The sequence below is a fragment of the Myotis davidii genome, unplaced genomic scaffold (assembly GCF_000327345.1).
Source record: "Myotis davidii unplaced genomic scaffold, ASM32734v1 scaffold874, whole genome shotgun sequence".
In the NCBI taxonomy this organism is placed as follows: Eukaryota; Metazoa; Chordata; class Mammalia; order Chiroptera; family Vespertilionidae; genus Myotis; species Myotis davidii.
Genome location: NW_006285611.1, coordinates 552529 through 574168, shown reverse-complemented (window position 1 = coordinate 574168; position 21640 = coordinate 552529). Strand labels below are relative to the sequence as shown.

Below are 21640 nucleotides of genomic sequence, written 5' to 3'. Positions count from 1 at the left end.
AAGGATTCATGACAAGTGTTTATTGAAGCTTTACTAGGTGTTAGGCATAGGGGCCTGAGCCTGGGCCATGTGGGCCAGAGGTTTCTGAGAAGAGTAAGATATGGACTCTGTGTACAGAGCATGCAGTTTAGTGTTGGTGACAGACACTCTGTGATTAACTGGGTGTCAGTGGGGTACAGGGAGTAGAGGAAAATGATCTTGGGGGTCTTTCAATCCTGGGACCATGTCTGAGGCCTTGTGAACTAGATTTCCCTTCTGCAAAGTGGGGCTAATAAGACTTAGCTCATGTGGTTGTTTGAAGGAGTAAGTAGTATATAGTATACAGAGCAGCCAGGGGCTGACACAGCAAGCTTGGTTCCCCCGAGGCCCCCACATCTGTCCTTTCCTCCCTTCAATATAAAGTGTGATGGGACTGCCGGGAAGGTGGTGGTTGATTCTACTGGATGGGTTCTGGCTGGGCTCCTGGTGATGAAAGGGTTCTTCAGGCAGAGGAAGAGCAGGATCAAAGTGATGGATACTGTGTTTGGGAGCTGGTGGGCTGAACAGCTGGTTGGAGGTGTGTGAGTGGGAAGGGGACTGGCTGGATGGGGACTTTAGGACTCTGTGAGTCACGCTGGGGGTCTCTAAGCATGGGTGGCCAAGAAAGGGATTTAAGGCAGAGGACTGTTCCCAAAAGGCCAGAGCAGCTGCTCTTTGGCTGGTGAAAATATCTCTTTCATTTAGGAATTGCCCTGGATTTGGAGCTCTCCATCTCTCTGCTTGGTGAGATAAGGATGAAAGGGCTGGACTATTTTTTGGCCCCCGTTCAATCCAGGGATATGTATGGTTGATGCCTTGGAGAGCTTCTTCTTCTTTTTAAATTTTAAAATCAGCTTTATTGAGGTATAATTTATATACAATAAAATGTACCAGTTGAAGCATATAATTTAATCATTTTTAACAAATGTATACACCTGTTTAACACCCACTATAATCAACACATTGAACATTTTCATCACATGAAAATGTTCTTTTTGGCTGTCTTCTTGCTATTTCAAATAAGAAGCATAATAATACCACTTGTTAAATATCTATCACTCTCAAGCAATGTTAGATATTTTACATAAATAATTCCAAATCGCTTTAATAGCTCTGCAAAAGCAGTTACTATCATCTCTATTTTACAGAAGGGAAAACTAAAGCTTGGAAGTGTGAGGCAAATTGTTCAAGGTCATGTAGTCAGTAAATGGCCATGCCAGAATTCCAAGCCAGGATTGCCACCTGGTAAAGTCAGTGCTGATGTCACCAGGCCACACTCCTGAGTCCCACTGGGTTATTTCTAACTGACATAAAGCCTCCATATCTATAATCCTCTACACACCTTTCTACTGCTCTATATATCTATATCCATACTTATCTATTTATCATCTCTCTATCTTCTTAAATATCTCATGGAATGGCAGAAATTTACTCAGTATCTCAAAATCTCCTACCTTCCCCAAATCTCTGGGAATTCAGGTGCATTTCCCTTTCTGGATGGAGAAGCTGCTGTCACCGAAGGTGTCCTAGAGTGAAAGTGGCCTGCCTGCCACCTCAATCATGGACAGACTCAGACCTGGTAGCATAGATTAAGACATACACTCCTGGGGGTGGAAATGTATTCAGCCACATTAGATGGTCCTTGTGCAGAATTGCCCTCAGTCTCATCTTTGAAAAAACAGAATTTGATTAGATTGTAAGCCTGGTTGGCCATAGCAAGGAAGTCTTGGGTGGGACATGGAGGTAGAAGAAGGGAAGAAAGAACAAAGAAAGGGTTTATCACAAGCCAAGTGACTTTGTAATTTATTCGGATCCAGGCCAGGTCTGCCCCTGAGAGCAGTAGCAAATGGGCTTGGGTGGGCCCCTTTGATGCTCACTGTGTCCGTAAAAGGTTGGTTGAAATCTCCTTCAAGACATAAATATGTTCTCGGCTCCAAACACAACCTTTCCTTAAAGGGAAAAATGCTCTCGGGTGGAGAGGTGACTTTATTTGGGTTTCCCTGGGGTGGGCAGCAGCTCACTGAAGACTCCTGGCAGGAAGCAGTCCAGGTGGCTCCTGGCCAAGCCGGTGGAGACCTCTGACCTTCTCTCTGGTCTTCAGGAACTTCTGCTTCCCTGGGAGGAGGAAGAGGGCAGGGAGGAGGGGAAGACACAGGGAGGAGCGATGGGAAAAAAAGGGGCTTTCTGGAAAAAAAAATGTTCGCTGTCCTAGAACCAAGGTGAGTCGGAGGGCTCGCTGAACTGTGAGCCTTAAGGAGCCCCTTGGTGTTTTTTGTTGTTTGTTTCTTTTGTTCATGGCTCTCAGATCTTGAGTATATCATGAAGCCATTGAGTGACAGAGGTTCACTGGGTGCCATTGAGTGGCCGAGGATCTTATCACTGGGTCTTATCTCTCCATTTTACTTTATGTAGCAAAGGCCCAGAGAGGGGAAGTGAGTTCCCGGGGTCACTCAGACACTTCGCACCACCCCTTACAGCTCTACTGTGTCATTTTTGCGACCGAATTAATCCAGAATGGGATGGATTGATAAAAATAACAATAAGAGCCACAGCAGCCTCAGCTAAAGTTAATCAAGCACATCCTATACTGGACATTTCCTGAGCTTGAGTGTTTCATGGGCTTTACTTCATTCAGTCCTGGTATGTGATCAGCCCCATTTTCCAGATAAGAAAACTGAGGCTCAGAAAGATGGAAAAAAAATGGCCAAACATGAAATGGTAGCCAGCACGGGAGAGTTGGGATTGAAACCTGGGTGGATGGGACCCAGGGCAGAGGATATCTCTGTTTTACTCATCCTCAGTCTTCCACAAGGCTTGGTATTGCTCAATTATTTGTATGTAAGCCACAGTAATTTTTATTTCAATTTATGTTTCTGCTTGGGTCTTGGTGCTGAGACTCAAAATTGAAGAGTTAAAAATTAATTTTCATGGTTAAGGAGAGACTGGTTTAGAGAGAGTAGGCATTAGTGTGCATGTGTAAGATCTAGTGCTTCCTTGAGATGAAAAATGAGGCGAGAGAGGTCATAGTTATATTATTTCCCATTTACCTCTATCCAGTGCCGTGAAGAGAGGTAACATGTGTTGAACACACTTGTGCTAGGCATTTTAGCATCGGTTATCCCAAAATCATTGCAACTGTCTTGGGGAAGGGTGCGATGTTATTATGCCCATTTTACAGATTAAATTTAGAGTTAAATGAATTTTCTTCCTATAAATGGAAGTCAGGTTAGGAACCTTGAAGTGTTGGAACCCCAAGTCCATACACCCTCCAGGTGTGGGATAAATAATTTAAATGGAGGGAGGACCAGGTTGACATTCTGCTCCCCATGCTGGGGTGAGACCTAGGCAGAGGAAAGGAGGGCTCACTTATTTGTTTTTCTTTTGAAGAATGGAGAACTAATGCAAGCTACAGGGACCGGGTAAACTCACAAGGCAAGAGTGAAGGGGCTTGAGCCAATGGCCCTGCATGTTAATCCACCAATGACCCCCTTTGTGCTCAGAAATAAATGGACTCCCAAGCAGACTCCGCTGAATGAGAACTAATCCCTAGATTCCCTCGTTGACCAAAATATTAAGCTGAAGCAACAGAACTGCCCTCCAGAATTCTGGACTGCCTTGTGACAGCCGATGAGAATCATCTGGGCTCTTGTTATCCATTCCATAGACAGAAGCTGTGTGCTCTCGCTCACCTGGGCTGCTTAATGAAATAGTGCTGGTACTAGGGACCCCTCTCCACTCTCAGCGATCCGGATTCCAAGCTGGGACCCATCAACGCGGGAGATAAAGTATTTGTCTCCTGTTCTCATTTATCACATGCCCATGGTCCTTTGTCATTTTGAGCAGGATTAATGGTTCCTACTGGAATCCGCTTGGGCAAGCCTGCAGAGGGGCAGAACTTCCAGTCTGCAGCAGCTGTAACTGTCCTGTCACAGGCTTTAAAGGGGCTGAGAAGCTAGTTCCCAATTGGTGAGTCTTAAGACCAGAGGGCTTGAGGGACCAGCTGCTGGGGACTGGGGGCTGCTGAAGGTGTGGCAGCTCTGGGAGGTCTCCAAGGGTTTCTACCTGCTGAGAACAGAGGGTTCTCAGTGCCTGCGAGTGGGGTGTGAGGTGGGAAGGTAGGGGGTGGGGCCATCTTATGGGAGGTTTGTTTTCTCAGTGGACTGAGCCCAGCTGTACTGGTAAAGGTGATGAATGTGTTTGTGTGTGTGAGGTATTTGAGTGTGTATGTGTGCGTCTGTGTGAATATATGTATGTGTGAGTGTGTATATGAGTGTGAATGTGTGTGTGTGTGTGTGTGTGTTCCTTTAGGGCTGTGTTTGGACTTAATTCAGCAAAGCCCCTTTGAAGTGGAAATCAGAAAGCTGAGGCTCTCCCAATTCAGAGCAATTTCATGGCTGCGTGGCAGGGAAGGCATTTATAAGCTACTTTCCACTTTCACACTGTCTCCCCCATCCCAAATGGTGTCACAAACAATGTATTTGTGAGACCCCTGGCTGCCAGGTCTCTCTGGTTTCCATGGAAACCATAAAGCTGATTTGAAGGGGGGTGAAAGGGAGAGAGAGGGAGGCTTCCTCTTCAGCCCAAGGGGAGGGACAAAAGGGAAGGGAGGGGGAGCAGAGGTGTCACTAAGGAGGATTTATTGTCCTTAGTCTGTGGCTTTCCAATTAATTGCAGGGTAATGGAGCCTCAGGGCTTGGAGGAGGAAGCTGGAAGAGACTGGGAGCTATGTCCTAGGACCTGAGTGTGATTCAAAGGTTGGGCCAAAGGGGACTGGAGGGAGACCCTATCCCCATCCCATTGCCTTTGATATAAGCCCTAAATTCCCTGGACCACCATACACTACAGCTGTCCACTGTCCTTCATTTCCTCCCTGGGTAGTCCCACAGAAGGAGTGCTGGCCTTGCTACTGTAAGTTCCTCCAGGGCAGCAGCCTTGTCATTCCTTTCTACATCTCTAGTACTTGGCCCATTGCCTGTAAAGGTCTAATTCTTCCTGCCCCCTCCCTCCCCACTAAGGCCTACTCCTTCTTCCACACTCAACTCAAGTCCCAGCTTCTCTCTGAAGTTGCCCAGCTCACATTCTTTACCAGGGTCTTCAAAACATGCCTCTAGCTCTGTGTCTTGCATGTGCATATTAATATCTGGTTTCTCTGAACATCTGTGTCTGTGCTTAATCACAGCCTGTATTTAAAACACAGGCTCTTTTCCTCCTGTTGGAAAGAGAATGGAATTTGGATCACAATCACACGAATTCACAATTCAGTTCCTATCGTGAGTGCTTTGCATGCAGAATGTCATTAGAAGTAGAAATTCATCTGAGTGTGAGCTTGGCTCTGCATGCTTGTGAACTTGAGCAAGACATTCCAATTCTCCGAACCTTGCTAGTAGTTTCCTCATCTGATAGATAGGAATTGTGGTGACAATTTCCACAAGGCTGTTTTGAAGATCATAAGAGCTGTTGTCAGGATGGTGCTTTGAAACTGCCCTGAGGATGTGTGTCATTGTCTCTGTTGGAGTTCTCTGAGCACAGGAGCTTACTGAATGCTGGCCTCCTACCCGACTCCATGCACAAGTGCTCAGCTGCCCTACTGAGAAGCACACAGCAAATGTTTGTCCAGGTGAGTTAAAGGTTGGTGGAGAAAACAGTACTGGAATGCTCACTGAGTCCAGGTGGGGAATAGTGTGGGGCCCACTGGGGCTTGAGTGCTGTTGGGGTATTTGGGAGATATTCTTAGGGTAACAAATCTGTAGGGGTCAGAAGTCAAATAGGGGACTGTGAAAGAGCAAGGTGAAGATCAAGAAATCCTAGGAACAGAGGTTAAGAAAGCTTAGATTTTATAAATACTTGGGTACCTACTGCCTGCCAGCCATTTTTATTTACAAATCCTCATCTGGCTTTGTTTTCCCAGCCACCTTGTGAAGCAGATACTACTGTCCCCATTTTAATGGTGAAGAGACTTGCTTAGACTCAGCACCTCCGCCAGTCCAAGGTCCATATTCCCTCCCTGACCCTGGCCTGAGGTCTTAAGGTCCCAGGCCCTAATGGAACTAGAGTAAGATGACCCCTTGAAAGACCTGCTAATTGCTCCCTGGGGAGAGAGAACCAATAGGTGTGGTGATGGTAAGAAAACATTTGGCTGGAAATCACAGCTTGTCATCCAGGAGTGAGCTCACACCAGGGAGGAGACACTCCATAGAGCTTCCTGTGCTGTTGCCCTGGTGGTCTGGTCCCCCGCACCCCCTGCCTGTCTGTATGTCCACTTAACTCACAAACATCCATCACCACAGGCCATGGGGCGGGGTGACGTGGAGGGACAGTGGCATGGACGGGGATCACCACCAGCTGGCCTCCCTGGCCCCTTCCCACCAGGCCTCAAGGTTCCCAGGGGCAGGGCGAGTGATTAAGGACCGTCTGTCAGGACGTGCCCACCAGCTGCCAGGTGACCTCGGAGGCTGTTTAATGTCCAGCAGCACAATGTCAGTCACAACCTTTGCCCTGTCGGCACCACTGGAGGATGGAGCTTATTCCAAAGAGGAAAACGTCTTTAAAATAGAAGCTCTCATCTCCTCGGCCCACCCCCTGGCTTTTCCTGCAACTTCAAGGCTCTCATTGGAAGCCTGGAGGTGGCTGTTTTCCTTCTCCAGTTGAGCCAAGCAAGGGGCCCAGGGGGAAAGTTACCAATGGAACAGACCACCGAGAACAATTATTATCTTGGATCTTATGAAAATGCTTTGATTTCCAAGAAAATGTCCCAGAGAGCCCACCTTACCCCTTTTATGAAGGAGGGAGGACTTTCTTTTCATTCCTCAGCCCCTGCCTGTCATCCAGAAGGGCAGTGGGCACTCCCAGGTCTGAGGCTGCAGGGTACAGCATGGGAGCTGCTAGCTCTATGTCACTGGTCAAATTTCCATGATTTAAAATGAAACCATAGCAATATTTCAGCTTTATAGTCCCACTAGCCATATTTAAAGTTCATAACAGCCACATGACTGGCACCTATCAGGTTGGGCAGTGCTGGTAGAGGACATGGCGATCACTGTAGAAATGTCCTTTCGGACAGCATTGGTCCAAGCAGTGATTCTCCACCCTGGCTGCCCCGGGATCACCTGGGAGCTGATGAGAAGCCCTAATACCGGGACCCTTTAACACAGTTCCTCATGTTGTGGTGACCCCCAACCATAAAATTATTTTCGTTGCTACTTCATAACTGTAATTTTGCTACTGTTACGAATCGTAATGTAAATATCTGATATGCAGGATGTATTTTCATTGTTTGCGACCCACAGGTTGAGAACCGCTGCAAGACTCTCAGTCAGTAGATCTTGGATGGGGTCTGGCATTGGCATTTTTCAAAAGTTCCCCAAGCGATTTGAATGTGCAGTCAGCCCTGCCCCACTGAGCCCGAAACTTACTTTGCTATAGGGATCATGGGGAGCTTTGAAAAAACAAACAAACAGATTCTTAGGAAACTTCTGTCAGGAATCTGAGTTGGCAGGTCTCAGGAATCTGTATTTTTGTTAATCATGTTAAGTAATTCTTATGGTGAAGCAGTTTTGGGAAAAATTGATGTACACTAGAGACAGAAAGAATGTCACTCACCAGGCACCTTTTAGGTCAGGCACTGTGCTGTGGCTGTGGCCAAAAGGTCCCAAGGCCACCATGATGGCCTTTATCTGTACCTATGTCACAGGTAAGAACAATGGGAATCCATGAAAGGTGAGCTCTTTCCCAAGGTCACCCAGCCAGTGAATGGTGGCACTGGCTTTGAGATCCAGTCTGAGTGTTACAGAAAGCGGGCTGTGGAGTCCTTCTGGGGTTTCAATCATGCCACTAAGTGTGTGACTATGGGCAAGTCACTCAACCTCTCCAAGTCCATTTCCTTCTTTGTAAACTGGGAATCATCGCTGTACCTACCTTTTTGGGATGTGGTAGTGGTTGAATGAGATGATGTTGGGCAAGGACTTAGCAGGCATCAATCTGGTGATAAGGATAATGCCACTCCAGGCAGGTCTGTGGTTTTCATCATGTCTCTATTCCAAGAGAATCTTCTATGCTTCTCTCCCTGTCTCCCTGTCTGTCTCCCTGTCTGTCTGTTTGTTTGTTTTATTCTATGGTAGGGAGGTGTGGCTCTAGCTGCTGGGTGTGAGGAGTCAGGACAGCTCCCTGCTGTTGACAGGTGGGCCTAGGCTGCCTCCTTGTCCAAAATCCCCTGGGCTGCTCTTGCTCTCTCTCCCCCCATCTTTTCTTTTCTCTCTCTTTTTTCATATCAAGTAACAGAAGCTTAGAGACATTAAAACACTCATCTGCCATTATATAACTAGTAACTAACAGAGCTGAGATTTGACTCCAGGTTCAGGCCCCAAAGCTATTATCCTAACAGAAAAAGAAAGAACAAAATGTCCACATCATGAAATCAGAGTTTTGTGTATTTCACTCTATCAGGTATGTTGATGCCCATGGAACCATTGGGTACTTATGCTATACCCTGTGTGGTGGAGCAGCTATCCCAATTCCCAAACCAGGAAAGGAAGGCCCCTGGAAAGTGTGATGTACCAGGATTACCCAGCTAGCAGGAGTCAGACGTAGAAGAAGCCATGGTGTGTTGGCTGCCGCTTTTCCTCTCTTCCCAACATAAGATCACTCAAGAGAAATTGTGCTTGTTTTTGCCTCCAGTTTTGGGGCATCCTCATCCTCATCAGCGTGGCCTAAGAATGATGAGGAACCTCTCTCTTCCAGGAGTGGGAAGTGCCTAGATTTGGTAAAGGCCTGAGCAAACAAGATGGGAGCTCATTATTCCACGTTACTCCAGTTCTTTCCCAGGGAGGAGGGGAGATCCCATGGCCTCTAGATCCCTGCCGGGAAATGCTGGCTCCTGGGAAGGCCTTTCCCCTTTTGTTCACTGGAGTTCTCCATTTACACAGAATGACAGCTAGCTCGTGGCTAGGTAGGCAGCAAGGGGATCACGCCAAGGAATGGGTGCTAGAGTCGTCAGATCTGGGTTTGAATCTCTGTTTTATTTCCTTCTTGTTGTGTGACCTTGGGCACATCATTTAACCTCTCCGAGCCTCAGACTGTCCTACTGTAAAAGTGAGACTAAATCAGACAATGGCCATTAGACCATTGATTGGCTAAGTTAGACAATGGCCATGAGTGTCTAGCACTGCCTGACACACAAAGACATCCCAATGGGGCCATTGCCATCTACACTTATAGTTATCGGCCAGCCAAGTAGAGAAACAGAGAGAGGGAGGGGAAGCTGTCGTGCTCCACCTGGAGTTGCCCCAGGGTTCCTTTCTCTCAGTGTTGATTGGAGACAGAGGAAAAGGGGGGCTGGTCCTGGAGAAAGGACAGAGGCCTTTTAATGAGTTCAGGAAAGCCCATCTCCTGACAATAACAGCCGGGACTGTGCAATAACATCCTGCCAGAAGAGGTAGAGACAGGATCTGAGCTGGGGTGGGAGCATGTGGCAGCCTCACTGCCCGCCTGTCTACCCTCCAGTCCCTTAGCCCTCAGGAGGCTCAGGAAATAGCAGACCGGATCAGAGGGACATGAAGATTTCCTCCTCCGAATGCATCCTGGAATGATATGAGATTGGAATACAAGCTCTCCTGTAGGGCAGATTGGTAGGGCTTTCCCTGTGGGGTGCACCCGTGTCCCTCCTCGCCCTGCCTCAGCTGGAGCTCAGGTGCATGCTCGGCCTCCCCTTCCAATGGTTCCACTGAGTCAAGGAGCGTGGCCAGCGAAGGGGAGTGTTCTTACCTGCCAGTCAAAACACCAATATTTGTTGAAGCCTTTCCATGTGCTGGGGACAGAGCTTGTCTGTGAAGATGCAGTGATGATGGGGACAGATATTGTCCCAGTTCCTTGGGACTTTACCATTGGGTGGGATGTGGGATGGAGGGACCTGGGAAATCACTTTCACCCTTTGGACCCTACTTCCCAGGTATATATATAAAAAGATGGGACCAGGTAAATCCAAAAGGCCCTTTCAGTTACTATATTCTATGATCCAAACCTAAGATAAATCTCCTGGCCCTCAAGAAGCTTATGGTCTGAGGTGCCTGACTGGATGAGACCGCACAATTGGTGAATGCTGGCTGATTTTCAGAAAGCATCCGATTGGTGGTAGGGCATGGAGGGAGGACCATAAGTCTGTGTCCTGGAAAATGGATTTCATGTGTGCAGAGGAAGGATTGCCAAAATGTGCACCCCACCTGCTGGAACAGGTTGGGTTTTCTACTAATCTCAGTCCTGAGTGGGGTCAGCCTCTCCAGCTGGTGAGCTGGGGACACACAGCCACAGCTGCTTTCTCCATGGGACAGTCCACCAATCCTGCTTTCAGGACCCTCCCAATAAAGGGATGATTCGCTATCCCAAGTCTTTGGAGGGCCTGGTCCCTAAAAATCACAAACTGGACTCATCCCTATGAAGGCAGGATGGCAATGGGGAAGGATGTCAACTCGATTTAGGAGATCTGGGTTACATGCCTGGGTCTGACAGTGAGTGACATGTCGTGCAACCTTGGGGATGTGACACTCTTCCTCTCAGGGACATAGTTTTCTCATCTATGCAATGACAGACACTTTTCTTAGTGACAGCTGTGTTCTTGGCACTGGGTACTGAAGGTAAAAGATGAAAAAGGCTAGGTCACTTCCCTCAGGCAGCCTTCAATCTGGTGGGAGGCATATGTGAAAATATGCTTTCAGTATAATGTACTGAGTACATTGCTAAAGGGATGCCTGGGGGTGTTGAGGCACAGCATGGGGCCCTCTGTCCAGCTGGGGAAGTGCAGGAAGGCTCCCTGGAGGAGGAGGCTACATTTACACTTGAATGATCAGGGCAAGTAAGTTGGTAGAAAGAAGGGGGTGGGGAAGGTACTTTAGACATTTCCAAAGAATAACATCTTGCTTTTGCAGCATAATCTCTGTCTCTCCACCCCCTTGTTTCCCTCAGCTTGACTGATGCTTTGGAGCCGTCCCTCTGTCTGCCCGGCTGGGAAGGCAGCCAGACCAGAGGTCTCCGGGGTGGACTTGTGAGCACCTTCTGCTGGAATGAACTCGAAGCTCAGCCCACAGTTGACTTTAAGTCACAGGCTTGCCTGGGGCAGAGTTTCCCAGTAGTCAGCAGGATGTCTCCTCAGGAGCCTCAAAGTCTTAGATCAGAGCTGACATAGAGGTTTCTGCCAGGCATTGCTGAAAGAGCTGCCATCCACCCCTCAAGGGCTGAACACCCCCGCTCCATCTGCCCATCTTGGGAATATGCATTGACTGTAGACTAGGGGCAAGACGAAGAGAGAAAACATAATCTCATCAATGTGCCCATACAATAATGAAAACACACACACACACACACACACACACACACACACACACACACTCCTGTGCAGGAAAGGGTACGGTCCCAGGGAAAGTCTAAGCAGGGCATCTGAGCTGCATGGCAAGTTCTTGGAAGGACACACGAGCAGGGATGCTTGAGGTGAGAATCTAAAGGAAGAGAAGAAACTTGCTAGTTGAAGAATAGGGTAGGATAGAGAAGGAACAGGTCAGGTTTCTAGGCAAAGGAATAGCAAGAACAAAGAGCCTGGGGCTAGGAACCCTGGTCCATTAAGGTGGTAAGAGAAAGCCAGGTGGCTGGTGTGCTGAGGGAAAGGGAAGGTGATGCGACATGATGCCAAAGGTTTAGCCGGCTTAGCCCTCCGGGTCCGGCAGGCCGCAGGAAGGTTTTTGTTCTTTATACTAAAAGCAATGGGAATCCATATCAACAGGGGCTAATATGTCAGATTTGATGCCTTGAGGAGAATGGATGGGCATTTCTGGATCAGTTAAGAGGTTACTGCAATGGTCTGGGTTGGAGATCAGTTGGCCTGAACTAGCGGCCCGAACTATGGTGAAGGTGCTGGGTGGTGTCAGTTTTGGAAGTGTGGTAGAATGCATGCAGGTGGCCTGGAGTGGGTCTGTCAACGACGTCTTCTGGTTTCGGAAATTACAGAGCTGCAGAGGACTTCAAGGTCATCTAGTCCACCCCTCACCTGACTACAGAAGGAAACCAAGGTTCGGAGATGGAGAGGGAGGTGGCCACACTGGCAGAGTGCTGGATCCCAACCCTGTGCGTATCCTGTTCTTTACAATAGAATCCCAGCATCAGAAAGAGTCAGAGCAGGAAGGAGTCTTAGAAACCAACCAGTCTAACATTTTGTAGATAAGGAAACTGAGGCCCCAAGGGGTGAAGGCTTTAGGGGCCAAAGGCCACCCAGGGAGTTAATTAATTAATCAGCTGGATGGTCTAGGCATACATAAACATGGCTCGAGTGACCCCTAGATAGGGAGACGTGTGTTTGTTCAGGAGGGACATAACTTGGCAGAAGTCCCTACAAATGCTTTCCCAAGCCTCCTTGCGCCCGCTGGCCCCGCTCTCAGCTGGCTGCCTGGGGTTAGGGAATCCAGATGTCTGGGGCCACTGAAGCCAGCCAGATTTTCCCACATCATGGGTTCCCAGCTCAGCAGTCATGCTGGAGGGGGTGGGTGCAGGCAAGGAAAGCCAAGCTGTTCTTTCACTGCATTTCCCAGCATCATCTGAGTTTAGGGAGAGAGCTGACTTCTTTGGGTGCCCTGGTTGTGCCCCCTCCAGTCGGGCAGAGCCTTGCAGCTAGAGCCACAACCTGCCAGTCACCACCTTGTGCCTACATACAGGGACCTTGCTCTTTAGAATTGAATGTTGTGCCAGGGTCTGACAGATGTTGTCAAAGCCTGCTGCTTCCCATTGTAAGAGATCATTGGGAGATGTGTTAGCATGGATACCAAAATTTCCCTCTCTCTCTCGCTCTCTCTCTCTCTCTCTCTCTCTCCAGGCTGAATATTTGAGATTGGGATTGCATTAGGAAATTCCAGAACATATTTTTGGGCAGTTGGCTGAGTAGTTCATTGTCAGTGTGACCTGGCTTTGTCCTGAAGGTCTCAGAGGGACTCTGAGTGTCAGTTCTCCACAGCTGTCTTCTTGAGCCCTCAGGAATGTTCACCCTAGGGGCTCAGGTGGCTGGGAAGACTGGCATCTGGACAAGCACATAATCATACAATTTTGGGGGTGGGAGGGTGGGGCACAACCGTGTCCTGACCTCAGTTATATTGGTACTCACCTCTCTGAACCTCAGTTTCCTGTTTTTCTAAGTGGGGGCGAAGATACCTATTTCACAGTGTCATTGTGAATATGAAATGAGATAACTGATGAAAAGCACTTAACATGTTGTCTGGCTTTGAAAAAGCACTCAGTAAATTGCAGTTGTTATGTCTCCTTCCAGGACCCTGAAATTAACCAAGATTGAGTCAGATGGGTGCAGAAGAACAGAACCTTCCTCTTCAGTACTGGCCTTTCCTAGAGGTCCCTTGAGGTTCACTGCCATGGCAACGGGCCTGTGGAGTGGTGAGGAAGCCAATCGATCCGGCCAGCTAAGCAGCCAGAGCGCTGCCTGGCCTGCCGGCGCCAGGGCCAGTGAGGGCGGCAGCCTGATGAATGGCTGCCTGATCCCCCAGCCTCTCTCTGGCCACGCTGGCTTCTCTCTCAGGGAGGGATAGAGGCTCCCTCTCTGGGATGTGCCAGCCCCCCGGTCAGTGGGCACAGTTACAGGTGCCACAGAGTCTTAGGACGGCTGATGCAGAATGTTAGAGCTGAAAGAGACCTTGAAGATTATTCCAGTCTCCTTTCTTTGTGACTGAATACAGAACAGATGGGCAGTGAGTGCCTGTGGTGTGCCTGGCACAGTCTGAAGTCTCCCCCTAGAGGTTAAGTTCTACAACCATCCTGTGCAATGGGTATAATTATGCCCAGCAGGGAGGCAGAGACCGAGCCCAGAGATGTGAAATCTTTCATTCACAGCACACAGCTTGGATTCACACCCAAGACTTCTCTGATTTCAGTTCCTGTGTTACTCATTGTTTGTCTGGCTCTTGGAAACATGTCTGGCCTCCACTGTATTTCCAACGCCTCGAACGGTGCTTCACACATGTTAGGGGTTCAATAAAAATTGTTGAGCAAAGGAATTGTCATGCTTAATCTGGGTACCATTTGTGCAGGTGTGATCTTAAACCTGGGCCAGGTAAATGTGTGTATATGTGGGGCTTCTGTCAGACCCTATGATGGGAAAGAGACCTAAGGCCCTGAAGATGCTCCCTCGATGTCCCAGCTCCTCCACAATAGTCTATTCTCCCACATATGTCCTGGTTTCAGCCACACCAAACTCCACGCTGAACACACACCTTCCTTCCCCTGAGCCTTCTTTCCTACCTCCCCCTACCTGGAACACCTCATCTTCATCTTCAATCGAGGGCCTCATACCCATCTTTGAGTTTCAGATGTGCTCTGCTCCAGGTACATTGCTTGATGCCTTTAAGGGAATTTGATTTCTCGCTTCTGTAAATTTCTGTATTGCTTGCAGGTCTCTTTTGTGTGCTCTGATTGCGTTCTGCACTGTAATCTGTCTTCCTGTGACTACGCCATTCCTCCCTTATTAGACTGTGAGCTTCTGGTGGGCCTTGACCCTGTGTTGTCCTGCCATCATGTGGGGGGTGGAGCACATTGGCATGCTCAGCAGTTGTAATGAACGTGGAATTGAATGCGTTGACTTGGTGCAGAGCTCCCCATCCCGGGACCCCTGTCACCCTGATCCCCTGGTATGGGGCTGGATGAGTCAAGGAGTAGGGCTAGAACTAGGTAGGCTTGGTGTGTGTGTGTGGGGGCTCTGTCTATCTCCCCCATTTTCCCCACTAAGTGCAGCTGAAAGCAGTCCTCTCCAGGGACCTCTCTGACCTCGGCTGACCTTCACCAGGGCTGTTTTCTCATTCTCTTGGGTCAGGCTGAGAAAAACAGGAAGAATCATTAAGACACAGAGCCTTCTGAGCCAGCAAAATTATCCCTGATTCTTTTTACAGTCACCAAAAGCTTTGTTTGTGCGTTGTGACAGGAGTGGGCTTTTCCTGCTGGCCTCCAGAAACCTCTGCTAATCTCTTGGATCCGCCCCAGGCACCATGCCCAGGCCCCATCCCTTCTCTTTCTCTTTTTCCACAGTTAGACTCTAGTGTTTTCCACACTTAAAAAATGTAGAGTTGGAGGACCTCTTGGTTGTATCCAGAATCTCTCCCAGAGAGATCAGCTGACTCCTAGCTACTCAAAGTGTGGTCCGGGCACCGGTGATGCTGGAGGCTTGATAGAAAAGCAACTGCTAGGTCTTTCCAACTTCCAGCATCTGCACTTTGGCAAGAGCTCCAGGGAACAGTTATGCACATTAAAGTTTGAGAAGTGCTGCTGTAACCCACTGTTTTTTGTTTGACTAAACTGGCATCTAAACGCTGAAGAGGAAGTTGACTTTTGAGTTAGTAGAATTGACTTGGTTTAACAAACATTTGTTGAAAAGCGACTGCACACTCAGGCCTGTGCTGGGCTCTGTGGGTAGAACTTGAAGTAGGGATCCTGGTCTCTTTGGTCTTAGTAATTCTATCGTGCACCTACTTTGCCTTATCTGCACCAGAGCCTTGGTAAGTGTTCATTGAGTGAATAAGTCTCTTGAATTCCAGCTCAAGGTTTCTTTATCTTCATTATGGCTGCCTTCCATAATTATCAGCCTCCTTGAGTAACTAATAGCACTTTCAGACAGAAATAAGTTCTTTAAGGAGCATTCAGAGAGTGGGTCGTATCCTTGGTTTTCCCAACTCTGGGCAGCAGAATCCCAAGACTAATAAGTGAAAAAAGGTTCATGCCATCCAGAAATCCATATACAGTATCACCAATGACACAAGGAGAGAGTCTGTACCAAAACAAGGCAAACACAATCCCCAATTGAAACATCTTTGATGAGGCAATACAGGATGAGTTACAGGCTCACATATCAGGGATCCACTTCCCCAAAGGCCCACTGAGACTCCTCATCTCTGCTGAGATGATTCTGTTCTGTCCAACTGGGAGGTCTTCTGCAGGTTCCATCTTGCTCTTGTGCCCTGAGGCCAGTTTTCTATTGGAATGTCTAGTTCTCCTTATAGGGGCCTTATTATTGATTTAACATTTGCTGAAAGTAGTATTTAGAAGCCACCTTTATTTCTAAGGAAGCCTTTGCTCCTTCCTTATCTATTTGTCAGAATAGTGACTGGGCAGCTGCTCACCTCCCTGGAAGTCGCAGGCTCCATGTCCAACTCTGTGCTCCCTTTGGCTCATGCATTATTTCTGGAAGCTCAATATCCTTCCATGAACGTGAAGTGGGATGAGATTTTAAACTACTAGTATTTGCATGGGAGCAGTCACATATACTTTATGTCTGTGTTGTGAATGACTTTTCTCCGTTGGGAAAAACCACACCACCATGATCCATTTCTCTGTAACAATGATATTGTGCAGCAGTAGCTTGGGATGCCAATCCTCTTCAAAATCAGGAGGAGATGGGCTGTAATCTTCTCTTTATTAATTTTTGTTGTCTTTGTCAAACTCTTTAAACAGTCATATCTTTACAATATCGTGCACTGGCATTTCCTAATATGAAGGAGAGTTATATAAAGTTCCTGTGGCATTATTCTTGGAAAGCAAAGAAAGTAGAACTGGGGATTTCATCTTTTCCTTGTGTTGACCAATTTAATCACTCTACAAAAATTATATTATTTTTAATAATAAAAAATTGCACTACCTAACTTTTTGTTGATTTTTTACTATGTGCATTTTTCTAAGCTCATTTACAAGAATTACATATCTAAATAACTAGTAAAACACTATGAGATAGGTAGTATCCCCATTATTCAGAGCAGGGAATGAATCAGGGAAATACCGAATAACTTATCTAGTTAATAAGCAGCAAAGGCAGGACTTGAACTTGAGTGGTGCATCTGGGATGGGATGGTCACTCTGGGCTCCAGCCTTATGTTGCTGACACACATTTGTTTCCCAAAAGTCTTTTTCTCATAGACTAGTGTTTTGATTTTGTATTGTTGCATAACAAATAGTCCCAACATAGAGGCTTAACACAATAAATTAGTTGTGTTAAACGAGAAACTGAGGCATATTTAAATTTAAGAGTTTATATGAGCAAACATTGACTCATTCACATCAGGCAGTGTGAAACCAGAAGTAGTTAGGAGCCCTCTTCTGACAGGAACTAGGGGCAAAGTTTGGAGATAAGGCACAGAAGCAAAACAAGAAAATTATTTGATTGGCTATAGATTAAGCTGTTGGTTTATTTGGAAAAGACTAGTTGGCTGTTTGTGACTGGTTTTCCTTAGGTTTTGATTTCTTAACCATGACGCAGCTACAGGCTTAGGCTTTGGTTTGCTGACGTAGGCTACTAAGGCATCAAAGCCACCTCAGTCTAACGGCCTCTTTGTTTAATTAATTTAACAGTCCTCAGCACTATAGCTAAGCTAGACAGTTCTTTTATTGCTCTTGCTTGGGATCTCCCATGGGGCTGTGGTCAGAGGGTGGCTGGGCTGGAATGCTCAAGACAGATACACTAATGTGCCTGGTGCCTGGAGGGCATGGCTGGAAAGCTGGGCTCAGCTGGCACAAATGTCTGAGCCTCTTTTCTCTCTGCGTGGTTTCTGGACTCTCCATTTGTCTCCATGGATCTGACTTAATTCATGGGTGCTCAGGGCTCCCAAGAGCACAAACACAGAGGCTGCCAGGCCCTCCTGGGTCTGGAACTGGCACACTTCTGCTGCCTTCCTTTGGTTAAATTGAGTCACAGGGCCAGTCCAGATTCAGTGTGGGGGTGGATTGGTATATGATAGGGATTCAGCACCTGGGGTCTGGAGAACAGTTGTGAATTAAAACCCTGCTGTGCCACATTTCAGCTGTGTGATGTTAGGTAAGTTCCTTAGTCATCTCTCAGCTTCTAGTTCTTTCCCTTTAGATAGGGGAGCTAGTTGCTACCACTAATTGAATATCATTCTGTGCCAGGCACCGTCCTAAGCCCTTTACATATGTAAAATTTGTTCTCATTAAATTTGTTCAGAGACCCTATGCAGTGGCTACCATTGTCCTTTCAAATTCACAGTCAGAGAAATTCAGATACAAAGAGATGACATCATCACCCCACGGTCACATGGCTGGCAAGTGTCAGTCCTGAGATTTGAACCCAGACAAGTTCCATGCTCCCTAGCCCAACCCTTCATTATGCTTTGCGGTTCTCTATCATAGCCATCTCCCAGGACAATATCAGTGAGATGGCTGTTCTTGTCAAAATCTTTTGGTTTGCTGACAGAGGCTACTAATGTCACCAGTGTTTCATTCCTTGGCTAAGATGAGCACATGCTATTCATTTCCATTTTGAAAAATATGATTCTATGTAATGTTCCCATTTCAAACATATTTGGGCCCATCTCAAATATAATTGGTTTCCTGGATTTTCATCTTTGTCTACAGCTGAGGGAGTCTTTCACTTTCCTTCTAGGAAATCACTTTAGGTTGATGCTCTATGTCTAGCACATACATCACTGTGGAGACCAATCTATTTGTGCTCTGAAAATGCTGCTGATTCTTTAGGCTTTGATTCCCATTCCTGGAGCTTCATTGCTCGGTTTAAGATCCACTGGTCACTTCAGTAGGATACAGATAATATAAACCAATGCTGTCTGTTCAGACTTTTCTACCCTTGTCTCTGGGAGCTTAGGTTTTGGCTGTTTCCTGTCATTATGAATAAGTTTGTTTATCTGCTTCCTCCCTCACCCTTCCAACTTACTCATCAGGGCTTTGTGATTTACTGATTGTTGACTGTCTAATGGTATTTTTTTTCTATAGTATTAAGACAGCCTTTCTGCTGCTTGGGTCTTGCTGAGCATAGCTATAGATAAAGTTTTTTAAAAAAATTAGGCATTTTCCTTGAGTCCTTTTTTGTTCTATCTCCCCATATCTAAGTCCCACTTGCTCTGGCTCTAAAATATATCCTGTTTGTTTCCTTTCCACTGCCAACAATGGTACCCCTTAGAACATCTTTCAATGGTATCAATACAGAGATGCCTCCATGGTGTCTCAGCCTACACTCTTGCCCACCTTTTAACTTACATACATAGAGATCTTTTTTGAATACTGGCTCAGCTATAGGAGGAGAACCCTCAGAGTTGCAAAAATCAGCCACATTATTATGCATTTTCTAGAACTTCATGCTGTGTGCTCCTGAATGACTCCATGAGTTATGTGTGAAGCTGGGGGTGATGGGGAACCCACTTGATTATATTATGTTTTTCATAGCTCTGTCATAGTGTCCTTATGATCTCTGTTCTCCAGTGAGTGGGCTGGGAATGATCAGTGACATAAAATAGCCAACATTTTCTCCTCAGGTAGCCTCTTAACCACTTTGCATGGGCAATATCTCCCATTCATTCCTTCAGTGGTAGTAGGGATTTATGATAAACATTCTGAATTCTGAATGCCATAGCTAGCATTTTTTCTCAGTTTCCTTACCATTTCCAATGAGGAGGTTCAGCTTCTTCATGAAGTTCATGTTGCATTATTGTTTGTGTGCTTCAAACATTTTGGTCTCATCTCAAATTGATGTAACCCATATTTCTAATATTTTAAAGCAGTTTGAAAGTAGAAATGAAAAGAAAGAGAAAGTAAAAATTCTGTAGCAGTAAAAAAATTGCAAGTGCTGACTATTTCTAGACCTAAATGATAAGAGATAAAATTGGAAAAACTGACTGTTTCTAGACCTACCTGATTAGAGATAAAATTGCAAAAAGGCTTTGGGCAGCAAGACCCACTAAAATTTTTCAGTTAAAGTAACTTAGCCAAGTGGAAGCAAATAAGAATAAGAAAGTGGCCTTCTTATCTATTGTTTCAGATAATTTCATGGTTGCCATTAAGAGAGAAGGCACCAAGGAAGAGAAAGCAAGGAATCAAGCTAGTCTGGAAAACACTTCTTAGAAAGAACTTTGTGTGTGCATTGAAACATGGAACTTAGTTGAAGCAAATGAAATAAAACTCTACCAAGTTTTTAAGGGAGGTGAATTGCTAAGAAAACGTGAACCTGGATTCAAAAAGCTTTTGACCATTGAGACCTAAAACAAATGTCAGGCCAGCATACTTACACCAGCAGGAGTCTGGTGGAAGGAGATGGGCAACCCTCAAAGAGTGCATGCTCCCCCAAACCCACTTTAGATTTGGTCATGGTGGATAACCGAAAAGAGATCTCCTTCAAGAGGGAAGAGTCAGAGGTGACAGAGAATGACTAAAAAAGAACTCTTGCTAGTAGCAGAATCAGGGTCTAATAAAGGAGGTTGATCTGAGGCCTTTATAATGTTCTCGCACCATGATTTCAGAATTGCTATGGACCATGACGGCTGTGTGTTTTTGTTTCCCCCTTTCTGAATAGGGGTTTTAATTAGCTGTTACTCTGCCATTGTGTCACCATTGTATACTGTATATATGTAAGTGGATGGGTGGTAACTTTATTTTTTAGTTCATAGGTCATTGGACCTCAAGGAGGAAACCTGATGAAGGATCATTAGGGATTGTGAGCTTCAACTGGACGTGGTTGGTTACAGGATAAGTATGGAAGGAAGATTGAAAAGGTATTTGGTGACTAGTACAGCAGATGATGTTAGAGACTGGTGGGGTTTACCAAACCCTGTTTCCTTTGCCTCCTAGGTACATATAATCTACTCACTTAAAGTTAAATGGAGCCATGGGACTGAATTCTGGCTTGGATTGATAACCTTGACATGCATTAAAATGTGATATGAACACAAAATAAGCCTTTATTATCATACCTAATAATAAACATGTAAATTGACTATCCCTCCACTACACTCACCAGCCAATCAGGAGAGTATGCAAATTAACCCAACAAAGATGGTGATTAATTTGCATACATAAGCTCGAGGTGGCAGAGCGAAGACTGAAGGCTCTGGCAGGAGCAGTGAAGGCCTGGGTCCTGGGTGCTTGAAGAAAACTGGTGCCGGCAGCCAGGGGGAAGGGAAGGCCTATTGTATGAATCTCTTCTTGCAATGGGCCTCTAGTTTTTTATCTAATAAAAGAGTAATATGCAAATTGACCATTACTCCAACACACAAGATGGCCGCCCCCATGTGGTCAAAGATGGCCGCCACAAGATGGCTGGCAGGGAAGGGCAGTTGGGGGAAACTAGGTCTGCAGGGGAGGGCAGTTGGGGGGGAACCAGGTCTGCAGGGGAGGGCAGTTGGGGGTGACTGGGCCAGAAGGAGAGGACAGCTGGGGGTGACCAGGGCAGCAGGGAAGGGCAGTTAGGGGCAATTGGGCATGCAGGGGAGCAGTTAGGTGTCGATCAGGCTGGCAGGCAGGTGAGCAGTTGGGAGCCAGCAGTCCTGGATTGTGAGAGGGATGTCTGACTGCCCGTTTAGGACCAGGCCTAAATGGGTGGTTGGACATCCCTCAAGGGGTCCCAGATTGAAGAGGGTATAGGCTGGGCTGAGGGACACCACCACCCCCGTGCACAAATTTCGTGCACCAGGCCTCTAGTTTTAAATAATCCACTAAACAAACCTTTATTCTGTTGAGATTTTTGGGATCACTTGTTTTCACAATTAGCCCATCTTGACCAATGCAGTATTCAAAGCTTTATGCAATGAAACATGCAGGATATGTGTTTGTTTTACCTATTACCCTCCATTTTTTTTTCACC

General features: G+C 46.6%; 1 long non-coding RNA gene across 6 annotated transcripts in view; it reads left to right on the top strand.

Moving 5' to 3' along the window:
* The window catches only part of LOC107181927, a 97230-nt gene that overhangs the window by 6133 nt on the left and 69457 nt on the right, over positions 1-21640 (top strand). For all 6 annotated transcript variants that reach the window (XR_001512634.1, XR_001512635.1, XR_001512636.1 and 3 more), the window contains exon 2: positions 20441-20552. This is a non-coding gene — a long non-coding RNA (uncharacterized LOC107181927). The remainder of the gene's footprint in view (positions 1-20440; positions 20553-21640) is intronic.